At 37.5% G+C, this 15,393-nt stretch overlaps 2 long non-coding RNA genes across 2 annotated transcripts in view; one reads left to right on the top strand and one right to left on the bottom strand.

Annotated features, from left to right (window-relative positions):
* Positions 1-12,796, bottom strand: part of LOC132691573 (uncharacterized) — a 140,240-nt gene extending 127,444 nt beyond the window's left edge. The window contains exon 1 of the long non-coding RNA XR_009615867.2: positions 12,749-12,796. This is a non-coding gene — a long non-coding RNA (uncharacterized LOC132691573). The remainder of the gene's footprint in view (positions 1-12,748) is intronic.
* A 110-nt stretch (positions 12,797-12,906) lies between these two features.
* LOC132693178 (uncharacterized) overlaps positions 12,907-15,393 on the top strand; it is a 71,677-nt gene continuing 69,190 nt past the window's right edge. Inside the window, exons 1-2 of the long non-coding RNA XR_009616633.3 lie at positions 12,907-13,017; positions 13,869-14,290. This is a non-coding gene — a long non-coding RNA (uncharacterized LOC132693178). The remainder of the gene's footprint in view (positions 13,018-13,868; positions 14,291-15,393) is intronic.

The raw sequence follows: 15,393 nt of genomic DNA on the forward strand, positions 1-15,393 counted from the left end.
CAAGGTTAATACCTAGCATGTAATGAACAGTTAGTAAATTATTAGTATTATTACTAAATTGTAAGCTCCATAAGTACAGAATTATTTATAACTGTATTGTTTACCCTGTTTAATTCACTGTCTTGTACCAAATAAATTACCTCCCCCTTCCTGCTATACTTAAATCTAATTCATACTTCAATCTCAGAAAGGCCCATCCTGATCCAATAGGCATTAGAAACCTCATTGTATATTGGGGTGACTGGGCGGCTCAGGTGGTTAAGCATCTGACTTCAGCCCAGGTCATGATCTCACAGTTAGTGGGTTCGAGCTCCGCGTTGGGCTCTTTCTTGACAGCTCAGAGTCTGGAGCCTGCTTCAGATTCTGTGTCTCCCTCTCTTTCTGCCCCTCCCCTGCTTGTGCTCTGTTTCTCTCTCTCTCAAAATGAACAATAAACAAAAAAAAAAAAAGAAGAAGAAGAAACCTCACTGTGTATGATCCAAAAGCATGTGAATGCTTTCTGCTCTTTTTTAAATTTTATTATTAACATATAATTAACACACAAGGATATATTAGTTTCAAGTGTACATACAATGATTCGACAATTTTATACGTTACGCAACACTCACCACGGTAAGTACAGTCACCATCAATGTTATAACAATATTATTGACTATACTCCCTATGTGGTACTTTTTGTCTTATTTATTTTATAATTTAAAGTTTGAATGCTTATCACTCTTTACTGAACTACTTCATTTTTTTTTTTTTTTTTTGTCGTATCTGCTACTGAATAAGCATCAGGAGGACATGGCCTGTATCTATTGACTCAATGCTGTGTCATTAACATATAGATCAGTGTCCAATTGTGAAGGGTATTCAATGAACATTTGATTGAATTAATTGCAATAATGGTTCAACAGAGCTGACCTACCTAGATGTCTAGATGCTAGTTGCTCACACTGATAGTAAAATAAAAACAAAAACAAAACCTGACGTTAGCAGAATGAATTAAGAGTCAAGCAGTGGATATTTTCATATTTGCACACTTTGCAGTATATTCTACTAACAGAAAAATTAGTCACTTTCATGTCACTAAATAACCATGTCATTTGTATTAAACAGGAATGTGTATAAACAAAAGCAGGTATCGCTATGAAACAAAAACTCTAATCTCCATTGATTTTGTCTTTAGGTCTCTTCTTCAAGTCTTAAAAAAGGCTTTCACTTTTTCTCTCACCCTGATTACACTTAAAACGTGACAATCAATCTTGCTCTGTGCTCTATCCTGTACCTGAAGCAGAAAAAACTGCTCTTTGAAATCAGCCATCCTTTGAGATTACCCCTCAACAATACTGCTCTTGCCTTGGGAATGGCCTTCAGAATCCTTATTCCTTTGTTAGTGCTAATTCCCTGTATGATGTGGTTTTTCTTCACACTAGCTAGGACTGTGGTCTGGGCATCTCAGCATTTGGAAATTAAAATTGTGTCCATAGCAGATTTTTTTTCCCTCAACACCTTTCTATACAGTGGAAATACTTGTCCCTTTGAAAATTAGTATATAACCTTATAAAGGCTCAAAGTCAACACCAAAGTGCTAGTTGCATAGATATTTCTCTAAGGAAATTGATAAAGTGATATTTTGATAAGCTAAAAGATGCAAATAAAAGATTATGTTAATCACTTTAAAATTACAGAGTACTACAAATTCTAATTAATGCTATAATAATTTGAAATATGTAATATACACCAGAATGTTATTATATTTTTGTAAACACCAATGCATTATATAGATAAAATCACAATCTAATGAGGATCTCTCAATAGCTATAAATTGTGGCATCTGTTTATATTACATTGCTACTGATTTTTCCAGTTGTGCCTTCTTGCCATTTAGCATAAAGAAATGTATTGTTATGCATTCTCCATTATTGATAGCTCTTCACATATGTGGTTTCTATTCATCATTTCCTTTATTTTGTTCAGATCTATTTTTTAAAGAAATTATGTATGTATATATGTATATATGCACATATTTTTGTGATTTAGTAACATCTCTGAGAAATTTCTGTCTGAACAATGAAATCCAAAGTCATAGGACTATCTAAAATAATTGTAGCATAGAGCTAAAGTCAGTCTTTTTGAATAATCCACTCAGATTTTGAGATGGCTAGAATATCTCAGATACTATAATATACTGTTTTTATAAAGGAAGCAATTTCTGCCACCATGTTTCTGCTGTTCTTTCTGTCCTTCCATACATACAACCCATGGATTCACAGATCCAATATTTTCTGCCCATAGAAATAATTTATTTTCAATTTGGTCTTTCACTGGACCACTTTTGGCAACAGATGATATAACTGCTGGTTAAAGAACACCACGGGTTCACCTGCTCCCTTCCTATTTTGGGAGTCTCTATGGTTATCATAACTGATAACTCTCTGACTCTGACCTCTCAAGGGTAAGCTGTCAAGTAGGGGGCTGCTTTTTAAAGACCAACCTGGAAGTGCTGGTGCTCCTCTATTGTATTCCAGCTTCTCTGCCTAAGGCTGGGATGGCAGGTCAGGCTGGAATGGACCTCCTCTGCCTAGCAGTTTAGCTTTAAGCAGAGGGAAAATGAAATAAGAGTCCTCATTTGGCCAAAGCCAGGTTCTCAAATGCAGCCTTAATCAGAAAGCTTCCCGAAGGGTCTACTGAGTATTTGTTCAGCACGAAATAATTTGGTACTTGGTATCTCATTGAGTATTACTCTTTGCATGTACAACTCTCTCCTTTACAGGAAACCCCATAGGAAAAGAAAAATAAGTGGCAGGATTCAGAGATACAACTCTTGCCAATCTATGCTCTAAAAGGAAAATTAGGGTGCACATTAGGAACTACTGTATTCAGTGAGATTCCTTCAGACATAATGGACATCAGTCTTATAATAATTCCATATTCTACATCTGTAAGTCTGCAACTTAGTCCAAACTGGCTCAGAAACTGAGGATCTATGAATATCCCAGTTATAGGTTAGTGCCCCACAGCCAAAATGAGCTGAATTATAATAATATTTAATTATTTCTTCTGTTAAAAATTCTTTTATGAAATTCTTAAAATATATCCATGAGGTAATAATTATTATTACTTCCATTTTCAATCCCCTAAAAACAAGCTCAAGGAAATCAAACTGATAAAATGCAAATTCGAAATTGATGTCCCTGACTACTACCCAATTTTGCCTCTTAATCAGATAGTCCCTTATCAGATATAACACTTACTTTACTTACAGTATTGATACATGGAATTCTAACAAGATATGTATTCATCTGTCTCCTGCCTTCCCAGAAAATAAAGGAACCTACCAATCATGTTTATTTCAAAGCAAGTGACTATCATAGACCATTTGTTTAGAATAGATTCTATGAAAGACAGGGGTGACAGAGCATGTGAAAACCGAGATTCCTTGGAAGTACATACAGGATTGCCTAAAGCAGAACCAGTTCCCTAAAACACACACTAAATACTTCACAAATCTGGCTTATGCAAATGTTACCAATAGAGACTTATCTATAAATAAGAGTCATATCACTTTAATTCCTTTCAGAGAAAATAGAATCAAGCACCTGAACCAATAGCAGGAAAAGAATAAAATTATTTGACTCCAGACACCAATGAGTGCTGAACTGAAAAAAAAATGGTCCAATTTTGGTCCTCACCATTTTGGTCCATAGCCTTTCCATCTTATTTGAGTCCTTTCTTTCTCTATGTCCTCTGTGCTACTGGTATCCTCAGAGTTCCTTCTTACCGTCTCTACTTCCTTCTCCCACTGCATATACCCTACCACATCTCATCAGTATTCAAGTAAACTCAAGTTGACAGAGATCTTTTCCATTTTCCTTCTGACCACTCTGTTAAACATTTCCTTAAGTTACTTTCTCCTTTCTGGTATAGACAAAGGAAGAAAAGGAAGGATGTAACACAGCATTCTATTACTGACAAGAAAACAGAAAAGTGAGAACACTGATCCCTGCGTATCCAGTGGTATATTCTCCTCTTACTCCACTTGTAAGAAGGATGCGTCGGCAACCCTGAGATGCTGCCTCTACTAAAATAGCAGAGTCTTTGATTCCTCACCTTGTTTATTGGCAAAAGCTATCTGAAGGACTTCTTAACATAATTAGAATGTCAGCTATCTTTACGTAGGGAAACTTCTTCAAGAACCTAAGATTGCATCCATGGAACATAGTAAATGTCTTCTTTAGAATTATAATGTATTTAATTGGAACACTTAATAATTGAAACACTAGAAAACTCATAAACATCCTCTTTATTTATAACATTCCTTTTTTGGTCTACCTTCACAGTACCTAAGTCAATCCAGTTTTCACAATGAGTACTCAATAAATATCATATTTGAGGGTCTTTTTTATTTCTGTTGAATGAGCAAAATATTGAGTAAGGCCAATTCAAAAAGGATACATGCTTCACTGACAAAAAAGCAAAGACATTCTCTGCGAATCTCTCTCATAGAGTATTCAGGCAATAATTTTTATTAAAAAAGTATCACCAACAATCATCTAGCAATCAGTGATATAGAAAATATCTAAGTTATCACCAGCATCTTACCCTTCCTTTGCTTTAATACACTTAAACACGTGTGAATAAATACCTACATGAAAAGCAAAGCTAAAATAATCCTTCATAATTTATTCTGTGTCTGAAGGCAAGAAGGAAAAACATCATAACTTTAGAGTTCAGAGAGATCTCTTTGATGTTAACCTTAAAAATGTCTACAATAATGGATGGAATTTAAATAGTACATCACTTTCAAAACATTTTAATTTACTTTTTACCTTTTTCTATTCTCACGACTATCCACTTTGTGAAACGGAACAAGAATTATTAATTCTATCTCACAACTAAAAAAACTAACGCTCAGACAGGTTGAGAGATGTGCGTTAAGTCCACCTTTCTTACAGGCAGCGAGTTAAGATTCATCAGAGATTTCTATACTTCTGATCCTGTGATCTTTCTACTTTAAAAAAAGGATGATGCTTGCCATAAATCTTTATCAAGGCTGGACTGAATATTATGAATTAATAATGTTTATATTCCGCTCATTTTTACTCTTTATGTATAAGCCGTTTCTCATTCTCAGACTCTACCTACCTCCTAAAATTCTGTCCTTATGTTTGCTGGCCCTGGCTGGGTAGGTTCTGAATTACAAGGCAGTTCCTATGCTTTCTACCCTGTGCCCCAGAATTTATCTTAATCCTTCCCCCACTTCCCTCTGTGATGTTCTGACAGAATTAGTGTTGGCACCAATTCTTGTGCCTCAGACACAGTAGGCACACTTAGGTATGGGTTGAATGGACTTGGATTCTCACTGCCTTGTGTCATACTGCTCCCTCATAAGGAAATTTTGAAAACACATATAAACTGGTTTGATTATGGCTTCCTATAATGTTGCTCTTCTTTCCCCCAACTTTCTAACACAACTAACCAAGGAAGGGCATTTTCAACAATGATGGCCCATGCTGACAGTAGTGCTCACCACAATGACATCAGAGACCCCAAGTCAAGTATGAAGTTTGAAAACATTTCCCCCCCAAATGGATATTTCTCCAAAGACATAGAATATCCCCACCTCTTTAGACTCACTGGTTACCCATCATGATTGCATTTCAGCAGTATTTAATGCCTTCATCCAAAGGGGACTACAGGCAGAATTGATAGGCTAATTGCAGAGGATAGTTCTGTAAAGATGGATTAATAGGTATAACCACTTTAATGCCACCACTTCCAGATTTCTGACAACAGCACCACCAGACCAGGTTTGTTCTGGGAGGTTTCAAATAATGTGGAAATATGCACATACTAAAAAAGGACTGCTGAATGAAGCCAGGATGAGAGGATAAAGAGAAGGGGGAGAAAAGGAAATCACCCTTTACTGAGCACTTCCTCTGTCAGGCAGTTTATATACATTAATTCTCATAAAGTCCTAGAAATCACTACCAGTCTCCTTATTATGTTGGTAAGATAACTAAACTTAGATATTTCCCCCAGCTCATTAAACAGTGTATTTCTGCGTACACTTTAACAGGCTTGTTAAATAGGTGCACTGTGTGTACCTTGTGATGGTGGTCAGACTCGAATCCCAAGTCCCTTGTCCTTCTGCCATAGCCTCCTGAATACATAAATGGTGTTATGTTGCTATGTATACTATTAGGAAATAGGTGCCAAACAGTGTGGGACTCTTGCAGCCTTGTATACAAGGCCATTGCTACTATTTTATAAGAAAGTATATTTGTTCTTCAATATTTAATCCACGAAGCTGAGATGAAAGATAAAAATACATCAAATATTACACACTGGGATCTAGTCAGATTCCAGCCTACAGCACACATTTGAATGGAAGTGAAAGGAACCCAAAAAACTAGAGTAATTCTCTAAAACTTAAAAGAATTTTTGGATTAAAAAGGACTATATGCGGATTAGCTTCATGAATTTCTAATCCAACAACTGAGCAGCTAGTCCAACGCCCTTGTTTTCTAGACTCAGAAACTGAGGATCTGAGAAGTGAAATAATTTGCCTTAATATTCAGTTGTTATCTGCCACACACATCTGTTTTTCAAAGCAGACTTCCTGAGGATATCAAGGTGCCCTTCCATAATTGTGGGACCACCTCTGCAAGCTATCATTATGAAGATTAATTATTTGTTTAACACTGATGGATCTGGCACTGTACCAGGCATAAAGAATATGTGCTTAGGGCTCAAGAGACACACAACCTAAATCAGAAAGACAAATAGATGTCTTAAGAGCTCAAAGGGTGATTAGAACCTTGAAGTGTAAGTCACCATGTTCACATTTATTAAAAAAAAAAAAAAGTCCTTCTCCCCTTTCATTGCCTTAACAGCTCATAAATAGCAGTGAGACGGGTAGGACGACAATAAGAGCATTTGTGAAACTGCATGCAATTGCTTGAGAATATTATTCATTTTAGTGAGTTTATTACTGGACAGCTGTTTACAAATTTAGGAGCAGATTGGTCCATGGATGAATGAATTTTGGTTGGAGAAACAGGAACATGAGGAGCTTGTGAGGTCCTTGCTGATAATATTCATACTAACCAATGTTCCATAATATCCCACAGGGAGCAGTTGGATTTTTCCACATCAGTCGATTAGCGGTAAATATTGTCAGAATTATCATGACAATGTAAAGGATATAAAACCTATCTTTAGGGACACCAAAAGCTCAGGAGTTCATATGACGCCAGAAGAAAAAAAAAAAAAAGTTTTCAGACTTTAGTGTTGAAATGCAGGTTTAAAAATCCTTTAAACTACTGTTTGCTTGTCATAACCAGGTTATATTCATGTGGCCTATAGTAATGTCAAAACAAGGTCTCAGAAGAACCATTTTTTAAAAAATGTTATAAGCATAGATTTGTAATCATTAGAACTGATTTCAATTCCTAGCTCCACCTCTTATATATATGACTTGGGCAAGCGACTTAAACTTGATGAGACTCAATGTCTCATTATAGGAAATAGGAATGATAATACCAATATCTTAGAGTTATTTTTAGGCTAAAAAGAAATGCCAGCATAATGCTTAGCACAACATAGGTACTCAATAAATAGTAATACAGTTTATTATGTTTCTCACTTATGAGCCTTCATGAGTTTAGGAGTGCTCCCCTCATAGAGACTTAAAGATGTGGTTCTTTGTCATGTGCCACAAAGAAAAGAGTGCCTGCTTTGAAACCAAATAAACATAAACCCAAACAATGTATTAAATTTTCAAAAGGTTTAAATTCACTGAACCTCAGCTTTCTCATTGGAAAAAAAATGGAATAATGAAACATAACTCAGAAAGCAGTTGTAAAAAATAATATATATATATATATATATATATATATATATATATATATATATATTACATGTGAGTAAAGGACCTAGAACATTATACTTATTTAAAAAAATGTTACTTACACATACATTACTTAATAGACCACATTTTACTGTAACTACTTGTCTATTACATCTATGCTACTGTAAATATTTAAGGAAATCTGCTGTTTTTTCATCTCCAAAGTCCCAGTGCCTGAGTAGTAATTGGTTATTAATTTTACAGAGTGAATAAATGTATATTTCACTTATTACTCAAAAGTGACCACTAGAAGAGCTTTTAATATTATAATAAAATTTGACGGACTATAGGATGTTTGCATTTTAGTTCATAAGACGACAGCCCTTACTTAAAAGAATTTCTTCAATGAAAGAAAAGAAAGAACAGTAACTGGAAAAAATAAATATATCCAGACCCCTGACTGGTCATCAGTTCATCTAATCATTAATTCAAACATGCTGCATGCAAGACATTGTGTAAGACCTTAGAGATAGAATAATAAGACAGGTTTTGCCCACATGGAGTTCCAGAACAGTGGAGAACATAGATACTAGTCAAACAACTGTCAGAATAAATGTAAAATTACTACTGTGATAATTGCTATGAACAATGAGATTAGAATGCCATGGAAGCATACGTAGAAAAATTATCAAATGGGACTTTTTTTCCTTTTGCCTCCAAGTTTCACCAAGGTCCTCTCAGTTGATAACTACATGGATGATGAGTGATTACATCTTCAAAGAAGGAACAGGTAGCCCAAAAGTCTCTATCGATCTTAATCATCTACCTCTAGGCCACATAAGAGAGGGCTAGAAAATAAAACTAAAGGAAGACGCATTTAAAGAGAGAATTCCTTGAATGGAATTCACAGGAGTAAAAGCACTATGGTATTTTTCCATCACCATTCCTGCTCCCCACAAATTCAAGTAAAATACCTGTCCCCATGGTGACTGGGGTTACCTGCACTAGGAGACATGAATGTCACTCCAGGCATTGGTGTTAAGCTATGAAAAGTCATGGGCACTCTTCATACGCTTACAAGAAGACAGCACTAGCGAGCTTCACTGGCATCCTTGAGAGTCTCAGGGCTTCTTTGAAGCTGTAACTAGTGACTGAGTCTTGACAGTAAAACACTGAATGTGGGAGAATAGAGAAGAAGCAAGCTGGACTGCCAGCAACAGAGTTCTTGTCAATGGAGTGGACACTGTGTAGCTAAGTTTGCTTCACCCTGGAGCATCTCTGAGATGGTTGATTTTAAGTGTCAACCTGACTGGATCACAGGATGCCCAGATATTGGGCTAAACATTACTTCATTATTTCATTATTTCTGTGAGGGAGTTCCTTGATGAGATTAGCATTTAAATCAGTAGACTGAGTAAAACAGATGGGTGGGCATCATCCAGTCTGTGCAAGCCTGCATAGAAAGAAAAGGCAGAGCAAGTGAGGTTTTCTCTCTCCATGCCTGACTGCTGAGCTGCAACGCTGGTCCTCTCTGAACCTCAGACTGGGAATTTTATTAGCAACTACTCTGGTTCCCAAGCCTTCAGGGTCAGATTGAACTACACCATGGCTTTCCTAGTCTTCAGCTTGCAGATGGCATTTCATAAGATTTAGTCAGCCTCTATAATCATGTGAGCCAATTCCTTATAAAAAATCTCAGTCTTCCTCATTAAATAGATACAGCTATATAGATACACAGAGATATGAATGTGGATACATCGATACAGATTCTGTTGGTCTGTTTGTCTAGAGCACTCTGACTGATTCAATCCCACCTTCAGGGATGGGCTTTAGGGCAGGAGTTGAGAGGAATTATCAAATGATTATATAGAAAGAAAACGGAATCCAGTGAGGTCAATAACTTAACATCTTTTCCCTCAGCAGTTACTCCTCCTTTCCGGTGCCCAATATTGTTTGGTTCAGTTTTGTTTCTTAGAGAAGAGAGCTAATTATTTGAGATAAAATACACATTAAATATAGATCTCTTTGTAAGATAAAGTAGTTGGAGAAAAAGCTAGACATGGGGCCACAGAGGAAAATGATTCATTAGTGATTTCCACCCACAGCAGGATGAAAACAGGGTACAGAGTTGAAAAGAGAAAATGGGTAAGTGGAAACGAGGAGGTCAATTCTAAATGAATGTTTTATCGATAAAGAAAATTATCCCAATTGTCCAAACGATTTCTCAAAAAAAAAGTCAAACATTGATTCATGATACTCAGTGAAAATACTCTTGGTCTCATTAGTTTGGAAATTGATTTTTTAAAAAACTTGCTTTTTTAAATTTAATTTACAAAGTACATGATCATACATTATCTAATCCACTCTTAAAATAAATATGGAGTGACCAGGTAGAGCCCATTGGAAACTCTCACTTGCCCAAAATAAAAGGGAGCATCAGGGAGTGAGGGTAGTAAGAATTCATCTCTAAAGCAAAGAATTTCTCGGGATTGCTCTCTCCACTGATGACCTTGAAGTTCTCCAAAAAAGAACACCTTTGAAAAGGCTGAGTTCTATTCTTGGCAGTTCCGCTTGTAAGAATTCCCTAAGATCACGGTCCTCTTCTGGCACAAGAAACGGCTCTCCGACAGTGGTATTGCTAGTCATCCTGATTTCTGAGTGGCCTGTTTAATATCTACAGAAGTTCCTTCCAATTCGCTGCCTTGGGTGATTTCCCAAGATATGGTGTATAAATAGTGTTAGTTTCTTGTACCAATTTATTTATTGATTAGCTCTCCCACAGGTGAGGAAATGGGAAACCATTATAGGCATATATAAAATCTGACAACTAGCCTACTTGGACAGAATTTTGCACAGCAATCTGCTTCACTGCTCACACCTGCATAGCTGTGTCATACATTTAAGAAATCTAAATCATTTCCACCACAGGCACATCATAGCACAGTGTTCAACTTCAAGCTCCTTTATCAGGAAAGCTAATTACATTCTCTTATTAAGTTCACACACTGTATTTCTACACTGAATCTTTAATATATGAGTATCATTTTCTTTCCTCCCTCTATTTTCTGCATGGGTTGTGGCCTGGAGATATATTCTTAGTTCTGTCCTTCTCTTTCTCCCTACAACATGCTTTCTCTCCTATTCACCAATCTGTTCTCACAAGCTTAGCCATCAGCAGTAACTCCTCCTTCCCTGGGTCCACTCTATCCCTAGAAGCTTCCTCTTTAATCACTTTCCCCGTGTCCTTGGGCAGCTCTGTGGAGTCCTTAAACTTTTACACTGCACGTTTTTTATTCCCACCTAGAAGGAAAGTTGAAAGCAAAGAGTGACATGTGATTAATCACATGCAAATTCATGCATGTCTTTTCTTTTCCCCAAAGCATCCTTTTATGGAGCGATCACAGATTTTTAAATTGAAGGCATGATAGCAACTTAAGTGTCATTGTTACATTATCTCAAAAAAAAAAATGTATTGATTAAGCACAGGCTATGTATGCTCAATATGGTAATGAGGACACAGATTAAAGCAAGCAAGAAATAAAAATTATGCACAAGGAACTTTATTGTATGAGTTGCAGATAAACTATCACAAGAAGTATCATATAAATAGCATAGGATAAACCTCAGGAGAGGTCTAAAAGAGGTCTATGGAGTATTGAGGAAAGCATACTGACATAAAGTGGATCAAGGTATTCTTTAGAAAAAGGATGTATTTGAGATTGATGAAATGATTAGTAAAGGAGACAGAGATACTGAGAGGTTGGGGAAGTCACTCCAGAGAGAAATTAGGAGCAAAGACACATGCAGATACACAGAGTTACTGGGGAAGAGCCAATAACCAATTTTGGATAAATATTAAAATAATTGAGTGTAGAGAGTATGATGGGGTCACTTACGTCAAGCAGTGACATAAAGATTCAGGACGGCAGCCAAGGGCGATGAGCTGAGAAACAGACACTGCTAAAATCAGAACACGCTGACAGTACCAAGAACTGCTAATTAACAAGGCCAAGAGAACGTGGAAGAACCAAGAACTGTTAATCACTAGAACCAGAAGAGGCCTGAAATGGCTAACGACTGATTAAACTCCTTCAAGAAGGCAGGATTTCTGCAGCAAACTCTCTGATTTTCCAGATGCCGACTCTTCCACATCTGACCACGTACGAAAGGCAACTGCCACTGAACGCCCTGCGGGGCTGACCACGGAACATAATCAGCAGTTAAGTGCTGACAGCTGATGCAGACAAGACGGAGTCCTCATTTCAGCTGTGTGCTCACCGACTGATTTTCCCTTTGGTTTGTTCACTTCTTACACTTGTACTTTATTATGTGGCTTTGTATTGTATGTCTTGTGTATGCGTAGGAAGCCAAGTGAAAGGAGTTCGGAATCCCAAGCCTGTTACAATTGTGTGAACCCTGCTTTATGAGTGAATAAGCTAACATCGTGGAAAGACACAAAGTGTGTAGTGCCTTTATAGCACGCTCGTGACGTGGAGCAAAGCATACAGCAAAAATGGTCACTGGAACTGTGTCATGGAGACCCAAGTGTGCACGAACAAGGGTTTCATAAAATTGACAGATGGTGATAACCAATGAAGGTGCTAGAAAAGCGGCATGATCGAAATGTATCAATCACCCCATTAATATGAACACGGTAGCCCCCGTTTTTCTATCCAGGATACTTTCCCCGGCCCCCACTGGATGCCTGAAACCCCAGATAGCACCGAGCCCTCTATATATTCTTTTTTTCCCTATACATACACCCCTATGATAAAGTTTAATTTATAAATGAGGCACAGGAAGAGATTAACAATAGATAACGATAAAATAGAATTACAACAATATACACATAAAAGTTTTATGAATGTGGCTTCTCTCGCTCAACATATCTTATTATACCGTACTCACCTTCTCATATTAACGGGCCACGGTAAAATGCTTTCATGAAGAGATGACGCAGTAAATGACGCAAGCGATGCAATGCGCAGCGTCTGGCTACTGTGGACGTCATGACGCTGCGTCAGGAGGAGGAGCCTCGGCTTCAGAGCAGGCTTGGCGGCGTCAGGAGGGGGAGCCTCGGCGTGAGACCCCGGCTTGGCGGCTGGAGGTTAAAAGCAAAGAAAGCTGAACCACAAACGAGGGGACTACCCTACCCCTAAGAAAAAATAATCATTACGGTAAAAAGGTTTTACCAACGTTCCAGTAAAATAGGTTTGTTGTTGGGAAGCATAACGTTACAGTTAACAACCCAAAGTCCTTCCTGACAGGATATGTGCATTACTAATTTATAATGATTATAGTGTGGGAATATTGACTTAACATCGCAAACTCCCTGAACATAATGTGAATGTTTTACGATTCCGAGAGAATTTCAGATACTTGCAGGTTTTCTGAGTCACTATTGGCAGTAGCGGTTCTTTACAAGTTAACCAGGGCAGTTTCATGGAGTAGTTTAGAAAAAATACCTATGGCAATCATTTTCTTTTTTCTTTTTAAAATTTTTTTAAATGTTTATTTTTGAGATAGAGCGCTGGCAGGGGAGGGGCAGAGAGAGAGAGAGCGAGGGAGACACACAATCCGAAGCAGGCTCCAGGCTTTGACCTGTCAGCACAAAGCCCCACTCGGGGCTGCAACTCATGAACTCCGAGATCATGACCTGAGCTGAAGTCTGACACTTAAACCCAATGAGCTACCCTGGAGCCCCAATCATTTTCTTTTTTGTAAGTATTAGCCAACAACTGCAGCAGGATCAAAATTATAGATACAATTCAGTTATGCAGACATAAAATTTTAATTTTCCCATAATTCAACTCAATTTAGGCTGGTTCCGCATAGCTTAGCTTCTCCTAACGTGCAAAAGACCTGAATCGTGTTACTTCAAGGTAACACAATCATTTCTGGTTAAAAATTTAGACTCTTTGGGTAAACATTTAAACAAACTTAGTATTTTAGTTTCTCATGATTAAAAATTTAAACTTTGTATCTGGACCGTTTCCCACTTTTAAAGACACCTCCCTTTTTCTCTTAGAATTTGTCCAAGAGCCAAAGGATTATAAGAGATCATGCATGTTGGGGACGAAGATACTGACCTTGAGTAATTGCTGCCACCCCAGCCCAACCACAAGATGTCTAAACTCAGTTGTTTTTGAGTTTTCCTTCTTTAACACTATTGCCTCTGCTGCTAATGTCTTGGGACATCGCTTCTCTTGGCACATGAACTATACTATGATGCTCCTGGGACCTTCATCACAACTATCCCAAAAGGCAGCACCTCCTGGCATGAATACTGCTTCTTAATTTTCAAAAATTTTCTGAGGATCTGCAGAATATCTCTGTGCCCCCCCTGGAGACAAAGGAGTATTGGGAGGCTTTCTCTTCTCTGCCTAAAAACACCATGCAGGCGTTCCTGATCGCTGCAGCTGCTCATGTTGGTGCTGGGTCCTCTGTAAGGTAGGAGACTCAGAGCACACACCTTTGCTGTTATTGTCATAGATTCCATGGTTTCCTCTTCCCTGCACCAGGCAAGGGAGCAAAAGTGCCCTGGCAACCTCTGTAGTCCAGATCCATATCCACTAAATTCTTTCCTCTCCCATCCCAGAAAAACTTGTTATTTTCTTTGTTTTGTCCTGGAACTCTGTCCTTACATCATACCCTGTATCCTTCCATAGTCTCTGACATATACCAAGAGCTTGATATTCTTAGACTTCCTAAATGTGGCTCTTGATATTTAAAAGGAAACATGGTAAATGGGTGATGGGTATTAAGGAGGGCACTCGTGATGAGCACTGGGTGTTGTATCGAAGTGATAATTCACTAAATTCTACATCTGCAACTAATATTACACTGTATGTTAGCTAACTGAAATTTAAATAAAAGCTCGGGAAAAATGAAAGGAAACTTAGGATTTAGAAAACTCCATTTTCTCTCAAGTGCTTGGCTCTTGGAATTGAAAGCCTAGTTTTCAAGACTAATGTTTCATATCTGTTCCCTTTTAAAGTTTATTTTGAAAGTCAAAGCTGAGTTACGGTGTATGTGTTATTGATGTTTATTTCCCCAAGGAAAGCATATACAGAAAACTGTTGACATTGTTTGACCAATAAGCTTAAGGATAAGGGTAAAGTTACAAAAAATTATACAGCTTACTAGCAAATTATTATCATACCTATATATAGATACCATGACCCATATATGGGTATATTAGCATGCTCAGCCTGCCACAACAAAATACCACAGACTGAGTGGCTTAAACAACAAAAATTTATGTTCTTATAATTCTGGAAGCTAGAAGTCCAAGATCAAGGTGCCATCAGGGTTCCTCTGATAAGGCTTCTCTCTCTGGCTTGTAGAAGGCCACTGTCTGGTTATGTTCTCACGTAGCCTTTTCTTTGTGCATACACAGAGAGATAGAGGGAGCCCTCTGGTGTCTCTTCCTTATCCTTGTTTCCTCAATTAATCTTAATTATTTCCTTAGTCTCCCTATCTTCAAATACAGTCACATTGAGGGTTAGAACTTCAATATATGCATTTTGGAAGGGACATATAATTCAATCCAT

The sequence above is a fragment of the Panthera onca genome, chromosome B1 (assembly GCF_046562875.1).
Source record: "Panthera onca isolate mPanOnc1 chromosome B1, mPanOnc1 haplotype 2, whole genome shotgun sequence".
NCBI lineage: Eukaryota > Metazoa > Chordata > Mammalia > Carnivora > Felidae > Panthera > Panthera onca.